The sequence below is a fragment of the Pseudochaenichthys georgianus genome, chromosome 17 (genome assembly GCF_902827115.2).
Source record: "Pseudochaenichthys georgianus chromosome 17, fPseGeo1.2, whole genome shotgun sequence".
Classification (NCBI taxonomy): domain Eukaryota; kingdom Metazoa; phylum Chordata; class Actinopteri; order Perciformes; family Channichthyidae; genus Pseudochaenichthys; species Pseudochaenichthys georgianus.
This window is the reverse complement of record NC_047519.1, coordinates 4,358,025-4,366,671: the sequence shown is the minus strand read 5'-3', so window position 1 is coordinate 4,366,671 and position 8,647 is coordinate 4,358,025. Positions and strand designations below refer to the sequence as shown.

The 8,647-nt window shown below is 39.8% G+C and overlaps 1 long non-coding RNA gene across 1 annotated transcript; it reads left to right on the top strand.

Moving 5' to 3' along the window:
• The first annotated feature begins 1,514 nt into the window (after nt 1-1,514).
• LOC139435585 (uncharacterized) lies at nt 1,515-2,187 on the top strand. The gene is made up of 3 exons (XR_011644816.1): nt 1,515-1,590; nt 1,956-2,025; nt 2,110-2,187. It is a non-coding gene; the product is annotated as an uncharacterized lncRNA (long non-coding RNA).
• Nucleotides 2,188-8,647: the final 6,460 nt, after the last annotated feature.

The following is an 8,647-nucleotide window of genomic DNA, read 5'->3' as shown; positions in this document are numbered from 1 at the left end:
AGCTGGGATTATCTTTCCATCAGCCCACTGAATAGCAATATTAACACCACGGGGTGCCATGACACCTAGATCCTTCACATCATGGGTACAGCCTAGCCTTCCATTGTGAGCATACATCCATTCATTTTTCAGTTTGAACTGTTCATATTGTTCTTCTTTCCATATAGAAGGGTATGCAGTAGGTATCACCTGTGGTGGCTTCTGAGGGACCTGCTGCCACTTCTTCTGGCTGAGTCTCCTCTTCCTCCCTCTGGGCCTCAACTGTTATAAATTAGAATACAAATGTATAACTAAATTCAGCAGACAGTCAAAAATGTACAAGTCTCTGTCTTTCTTAGAATTTTCAGAATATTGGTTACATAAATTAAAATACTAATAAAATAAAATGTCTCAAAATGTATGCAACAATGTGCATATTAAAATAGAAGATATCAAAGCAAAGATATTTAATGTTTATATTTAAGATATACAGTTTGCTAGTTAGCTAACTTATTATACATCATGGCCAGGTTCATTCTCTGGGCTAAATAAGCATCATCACCTGTGTCATCTGTGGGCGTTGTTTTTCTAATTTTAAGCACATTCTGAGTTTCTTCATCTCTCTCCTTTCTCTTAAACATCTGAAGAATCGGCGTTTGCATTTTTGCTTTAATTACCACGTAGCCTAATTTTCTAGCTGTCATTCAGTCACTCTATTGCTTTCTCCTCCCGCTGTTCTGATCAAGTGTGAAAAAGCAAATACCCACTCTATAGAAATCAGTCGGAAGTCTCAACGGCTCATTTCAAAATAAACGTGGATTTGCGTAAAAAACTATTTTTTCGGGGTTCGGGTGTTTTATTTGATTTTAAACAAACAAAGTCTTGGCTTTCAGAATATGAAACTTTTATTTCCAAAATCACACGATAAATACATTTTTGAAGCTTGTAAAGGGACGAAGACAGGCACCTCTCCCTCGCAATCTGCTCTTCCAGCAGCGCCGCCCCCCCTCCCTCCGGCTGAAATTATGAATGTAAGCGTAAGGTAATCATAGATAACACGGCAGGGTCCGTGACTGTTTGTTTTCATCTGATTTCAATTAAACAAAGTCTTGGCTTTCAAAATATTAAACTTGTTTCGGCAAATTCAGGTGATAAATACAACTTTGAAGCTTGTAACGGCATAATTACAAGCGGAGAACGGAGTAATTTAACGTCACTGCAGGCTTAACAACAGCCGGTGTTTCTCCTGAGTGTTTTCCCCGGGAAACAAACACAATACGCACAAACGCAAACATACACAAACACACACACACACACACACACACACACACACACACACACACACACACACTCGCGAGCTAGCTTCCCCCAGACCAGTAATCCAAACCAAAATATCTTCCCTTCGTAGTACAAATTCCACGGGTGGAGCTGTCAATTCTTCCTGGTCCTCCGGACCGCCTGGAAATCTCTTACCGGTACTAAGGACCGGGTAGGACCGGCACACTTTCACCACTGAGCATATTATAAATTTGATCCAGAAACTGACCCTGAAGCAGCGGAGGTTTTGGTGGAGGTGCAAACATCTCGGTTGCAGCAGGACGTTTCTGAATGGTTAGTTGACAAGCTGTTGTCCCTATTTATTTTACTCTGTTACGATGCTTGCTCCTTATTCCGTTCATATTTTGGCTAATTAGCAAGAATGCAATGTGTACAGTTTGTAACTTAGAGTTTGTAACGCAAAAACAGCAATACATATATATATATTTATACACATTCATATTTTCAGCATATATACAATGGCCTCATTGCGTTTATTAATAGTTTACAGTCCTTTTCTTCCAACATCGTGCAACAACCGTTGGAAAGTTCAATAACTTAGGGTGATAAAAAGTATAACTCCAACAACACCTCAGTTGTCAGCAATGTGTGCATTTTCATGTGTTTTTAAAAGCTCAGTTATTGACTTCTTTCTACAGGTGTACATGTGCAAATTGCGCCACGATGCCTTCTGAACCGGAGAATGTGTGCTGCATGGAGATACCACAGGTAACATTTTTGATAGCTTTACTAAGTTGTCTGTTTAGAGAATACATTTTTCACATGTCATTCAATATATGTTTATCACACTAGGTGTCAAGACGGATGCAGGAACTTGAGGACTTGACAACCTGTATGGTGGACCATCCTGGATTGGAGCCTGTGTGCCTGAATGTGTTCTCCCTGCAGAATGCATTTAATATGTACAGAGCTGAACATGGTGGACTACAGTTGAGGCAAATAGAGCAGTGAGTGGTTTGTTTGTTTTGACTGAAATTGTAAAACGAATGCCAATATTGTTCATGGAAATAAATACTGGTGTATATGGCTTTATGCAATCTTTCATTGTACATGTACTATTATATTATATACTACACAGCAATGGAATAACACACCAATGTGTACGACAAAAAAAATCCACACACAACCTTATGCTTTTGAAATCAGAATATTCTTTACCCATCCAAACATGAATATTCACGACACATTTGATATCAACTCGGAACTTTATTGTCAAAATCAACGGTTCTTTGAACCCATAAAAAAAACTAAATGTACTTGTATAAATGACACTAAATATATTTTTGAATGATTTCAGGCGTCACAGGTATCTAGCCTACAGAAGCTTTGTGAGCTGGTGCTGGGGCTTCCTTGGACGCATGATCAGAGTGGTGATTCCAGCCTGCGTTGTCCTCAGGATACGCAGGGAGTTTCCTGATCCGCGAAATGTCTATGTTGGGTTCAGACAGCAGCCAAATTGAACCGTGTAGCATACCCAGCGATGACCTCCTCCCTGTCAGGTCGCTCATATTGGGAACACAGGTCCTCTGGGATGGGTATCTTCAGAAGCTCCTGTGTGAATGGTGCAGGTTCCGCAAAGACTTGGTTGTACAATGTTAAAAAATGTGGTTTATATGCATGTAAAAAACTGAAAGTTATTTCTAATTTTTTTACTTTATATTTGTAAATAGTTGTATAATAAATATTTTAAACACTTACGGAATGTGGGGTCAGTCTTTACTGGTTTTGCTCTGCATTCTCCCTTCCTGGCCTTTGGGAACTGCAGCTTATACAGAGGGTTTCCAGTGGATGTAGTGGCTTGTGCACGCTCAGCGTTTTCATTGTAGTGCAGGGCTGCCAGGTACAGTCTTTAATTTCCGCCATGAGAAAAAAAATGTAAATAATAGCAACGGATGTACAAATTGTCACTAATTAGTAAGTAACTATGGTTTATTTTACCTGCACAACATTCCAAGAAATGGAAACACAACATTCTTTGGAGCAAAGAATGACGGCATGGAATGACTCCAAAGATGAAGTCTGGTGGTGTGGGCTGAGTTTGGCCACAGCTTTCAAAATCCTCTTGTTTGAGAGAATTGTCTCCAGCTTGTGAAAGGCCGGCGTTCCTAAGAATTTGAAAATCAAAGTCATATTTGAATTGTCATGCTGTATAGAATATCCTGAATTCAATAGTTGTCCCTTACAAATATTTATAGAGGAGTAATGTAATATGGTTTATGAACAACATACCTGCAGCCATCCATTGGTATTGCGCAATGCGCAGTGGATGAAGGCACTTAGGGAACAGGGGGTCATCATGAGAGTGGATATCCTGCACGTGGTTCAGGATGGAAGTCCATTTGGCCACTCTCTCAGGCCCGGTGGTGGAGGTTGCTGCAGTCCAGTATATGTGGTTTCTTATACTCTTCACCCACCCTTGAAGTTTTTCGCTGTCCTTCTTTTTTGCAGCCTTCTCCAGTTGCTTAGAAATCCCTAATAAATACATTTAACATGTAATTAATATACATACAAGTTTACTCAAAATATTATGCTACTGATGTGATTGTAGGAAGCTGGGTTTGTGTCTAAATAAAATAATGATTGATAGATAGATAGACAGATAGACTTTTATTAATCCCTCGTGGGGAAATTGTTTCGCTGCATTTGACCCATCCAAGTGTTAGGAGCAGTGTGCTGCCATTTTGAACAGCGCCCGGGGAGCAGTGTGGGAAACGGTGCCTTGCTCAGAGCACTTTGTCTTGCCGGACTTGAACAGGTGACCTTCCAGTTGCCAAGCCAAGTCCCTATCGACTTCGCCACCACCGCCCCGACTTGAAGCAGTCTTGAATTTTATTTGGATGATTGGTTTCATCAGGCTTGATGGATACATATAGTTGAGTATCATCCTCATAACAATGAAAATGTACAGAGTGATTCCTTATAATATTGCCTAACGGAAGCATATATAATGTGAACAAAATAGGTCCAAGCACTGAGCCCTGTGGCACTCCATGGCTAACTTTGGTTTTCATGGAAGATTCATCTTTGACAAACACAAACTGAGAGCGTTCAGATAGATACGACCTAAACCAGCCTAAAGCAGTTCCCTTTATGCCAACTAAGTGCTCTAGTCTTTGCAATAGGATATCATGGTCGATAGTATCAAATGCAGCACTGAGATAGAGCAAAACAAGTCCTTTGTCTGAGGCTATTAGAAGGTAATTTGTGACTTTAACCAGAGCTGTCTCTGTGCTATGATGTGTTCTAAAGCCAGACTGAAAATCTTCAAATACAGCATTGTTTTTTAAGTAATCACACAACTGTTTTGCGACTGCTTTCTCAAGCATTTTTGAGAGGAACGGAAGATTAGAAATAGGTAGGTATAGTTGGCTAAAACCTCTGGATCGAGGTTGTGCTTTTTAAGAAGCGGTTTTATCACTGCTACTTTGAATGATTGTGGAACATGGCCTGATAATAAAGACATATTCATACAATTTAATAAAGATGTGCTAATTAATGGAAAAACTTCCTTTAACAGCTTAGTTGGAATTGGGTCTAAGATACACGTTGATGGTTTAGAAGAAAGAATCATTAAATTCGATTGTTCAAGGTTTATGGCTGAAAAGCATTCTAGTTTACTATCTAGTGTAATATTAGAACTTACGTTTCCGGGAGCTGTTGATAACACTATACTTGTCAAAGGCAAGAGGTCATTAATTTTGTTTCTAAGAGTAACAATTGTATCGTTAAAAAAGCACATAAAATCATTGCTACTGAGTGCTATGGGAATAGAAGGCTCAATTGAGCTGTGGCTCTCTGTCAGCCTGGCTACAGTGCTGAAAATAAGTCTTGCATTATTCTTATTCTCATACTGAAGAGTAGTAAGCTGCTCTCGCTTTACGCAGTGCTTTCTTATATTCATTGAGAGTAATATGCCAAATTAAACGCCATTCTTCAAGTTTAGTGGAACGCCATATCCTTTCAAGTTGTCTCGACTTTTGCTTTATTTTGTGGGTTTCGGCATTATGCCATGGAGCTAATCTATGTTGTTTTATTTTCTTCTTTTTCAAAGGAGCAACATAGTCTAAATTTGTTTGCAGCACATCTGTAGCACTATCAACAACAAGATCAATTTGGGGTGGTGTATATTTTGTATAAGTTTCCTCCCTTACCTGCAGACAAGCTATCGAGTTAAGTATTGATGGAATATCTTCCTTAAATTTGGCTATAGCACTAACGGTAGGATTTCTGCTACAGGAACATTTGACTAATGGTTTGTAATCTAGTAACAGTACTTCAAACGTAAAAAAAAAATGGTCGGATAAAGCAGGATTATGCGTTGAGACTAATAGTTGCTCAATTTCAATACCATAAGTCAGAACAAGGTCGAGAGTGTGATTATAACAGTGGGTTGGTTTATTTACACTCTGACGCACTTAAATGCAACAGTAAACATAAATATTAAAGTCACCTACTATAATTACTTTATCTGTTAAGCCCGAAGGTCCCCGCCGACGGGGACCCTGTTTTTTTTTTCACAACACTGTGTCTCAGGCAGTGTTGGGCAAGTTACTTCCAAAATGTAATATATTACATATTACTTATTACTCTCTTTTGAAAGTAATAAGTTACATTACAAAATTACTGTCTCTGAAATGTAATGAGTTACACTACTTTAGTTACTTTTCTAGTTACTTTCACCAAAATAACCGCAAAAGAATGGCTAGGTATTTTAAATGCTAAAATGTAGTTTAGTGCAGCTCATTATACATCCAGTGAAGGGCGATGTGGTATAGCATAACAACTGTGTAGGCCTAACAACTTGTATAACACGGGTTAGTTGAATACTCGATTCTGATTGTAAATTCTTAACATGTGACACGTTGTTAATACAGTCGTACAGACCACTGTCAAGGACTATAATGAAGGTTGCTAAGGAGGATCAAGAAAGAGAAAGGAAAAGAGGTTAAAAGACGGAGTGCTGGACGTCAGATAAACCACCAGAAGAAGGCAGACAGGAAGTAAACACTAACAGGACACGGAATGGGCTCTGTAGTGTGTTTAGTATATGGCCGTGTGCAGGCCCAGTTCCAGAACAAAATGACTCAGGGTGAATCTGAGGTTACAGGGGGCGCAGCAGTAGTAGGTTTACATGAGCAATAGTGGCCGGCAACAGCAATGAAAAATAGCATTCATGGTCCCCAATGAACAGATTATGGCATTTGTTATGTTTTGAAACCAAGCAAGTGAGAACATTTCAAGTGAGTTAAAAGTGCAATCCTGTAATATTTCATACAGTCCAAAGTGGACTGTGGCAAAGAAAAGCACAACAGCTTCAAAACTGTACTGATAAAACAAATGAGAACATATTGTAAATCAAGGCAAATATTATTTGAACCAGCTCATGGTTTGAAATGGCAAACATTGAAAAGCAAAAGTATTATTAAAACCATGTAGCCTACTAAACATCACCTTGGTCCCATCATATACTCTGGGAAGAGAGTATTTACTGTGCTTGAAAACTGGATCACATCATCATGTGAGGTTGACTTTGTGTGAACATTTCAGCTGCAACATTAGCTTGTTGATAAACTTGGGATATGAGATATTTGTGTAGCCATTCGTGGTGAAGGCATCTGTGCATTATGCAGTATGCATTATTTTTGACCCAACATTTCTACAGGCATGGCAGAATATGGCACTATTTTCACATATTCTAGCCCTTGTCTATTTGTATACCACGAGCTGCAAAATGACCACCTAACCCCACTGTACAGGCGGGTACTTGTTTAGATTTACCTGAGCAGGCTCTGTTTTGCCGTGGTATCCTGGCTCGCACCTGCGGGCCGCAGAGAGGCGGCGTAGTTTCGGGCAACGAAGAGTGCTGCTCCGGGGTTGAGGGCGGCGAGTCAGGCGGGAGTAAGCTAGTGTCCACAACGGAGGGTAACGTGATGTCCCCATCTGACCTGTTGCTGCAGTCTGCAGTAGATGCAGTGTTGCTGGCGTTTAGTGATGGTTGCTTTAACCATTTTCGTATAAATGATTATCCACAGATGTGTGTCACTGCTGTGGAAGCACTTTGGAAATGATGCACGCGCAGCGGAGCAGGTCACGCGCAGCTGACACAATTTGTTGTTAGTATTTTTCGCTCCGTTCTCTTTGTGGAATAGAGGGTGAATAACATTCAACTGCCCCGAAGATCCCGACGCGAAGCCTGAAGGGTAAACACCAGGTTTACTAATCTACCCGCACAATGTGTCTGGTGTCGGAATGTCTCGCTATGTTAGTACATTGTTAAAAAACAAAACACCATTTAATTTCGGGTTAAAATGTGTTGTAACTGCGTTACTGAGCATTGTAACGGGTAATATATTACCCACATTTCATTAGTAATGCGTTACATTACTTCGTTACAGCAAAAAGTAATATATTACTGTAACTGCGTTACTTTTGTAACGCGTTACACCCAACACTGGTCTCAGGGCTTCTTAATATGCAAAAACCTATTAATGTGTTATACCAGATTCACGAGAAGAATCTCAGCTAACTGACAATACGAACCATTTTTACAGAAACAAAACACAAGTCTCACAAGAAGCGTTAGCATTAGCCCTTAGCTAACTAGCAAAAACGATCTTTAAAACTTAATATTTTCTGCACAAACTACATATCATCTGAAAGCTGATACTCCACAGATTATTTTTATTATAAGTATCATCACTATAGGACACAAACTCACTGAGCTAGCAGCCAGAACAGAAAAGAAAAAAAAAAACAGTTTTCAAAACCATAACAATAATTATGTCTTACCGTTGCTGTTTTGTGATCAAAGCTTTTGTTCAAGGGAATACAAACGCTGTTTAAGGTTAATCGAATGTCTCTTAGTCACTTTATAATTGTTCCTGATAATCTATCATTACATTCATGGCAGCAGAGTAGGTATAAAGTTTCGCAGTCCCGAGCTAATGCTGTCTCACGTGCTGTTTACGCAAACCTCTCTCTACTTGACGTAAGTGTTTAGCGGGACTTACTAACTGTCACTCGATTCTATTGGCTCTAACGGTTCAGAAAAGGTGTCAATCACCCAAATCGACCAATGGGTTCCAAAGATATGATCCTGCATAGAATAAACTACGCCCGCTCCGGTTCCATTACGCATTACGCAGCCAGAAGGGAGAGCTTCACCACCGAGCAGGTGCTAGAGATGCTAGCTGACGATAGCTATGAGCATTCCAGATGACTCTTCGTCGGATGATGAAGATCTCCTCCAGCCAGACCTGGATCCGGACAGTAGTGACTCGGATGTTGAACTTCCACCACAGGAAAGGTATGTAATCTCTCTGTTTATATA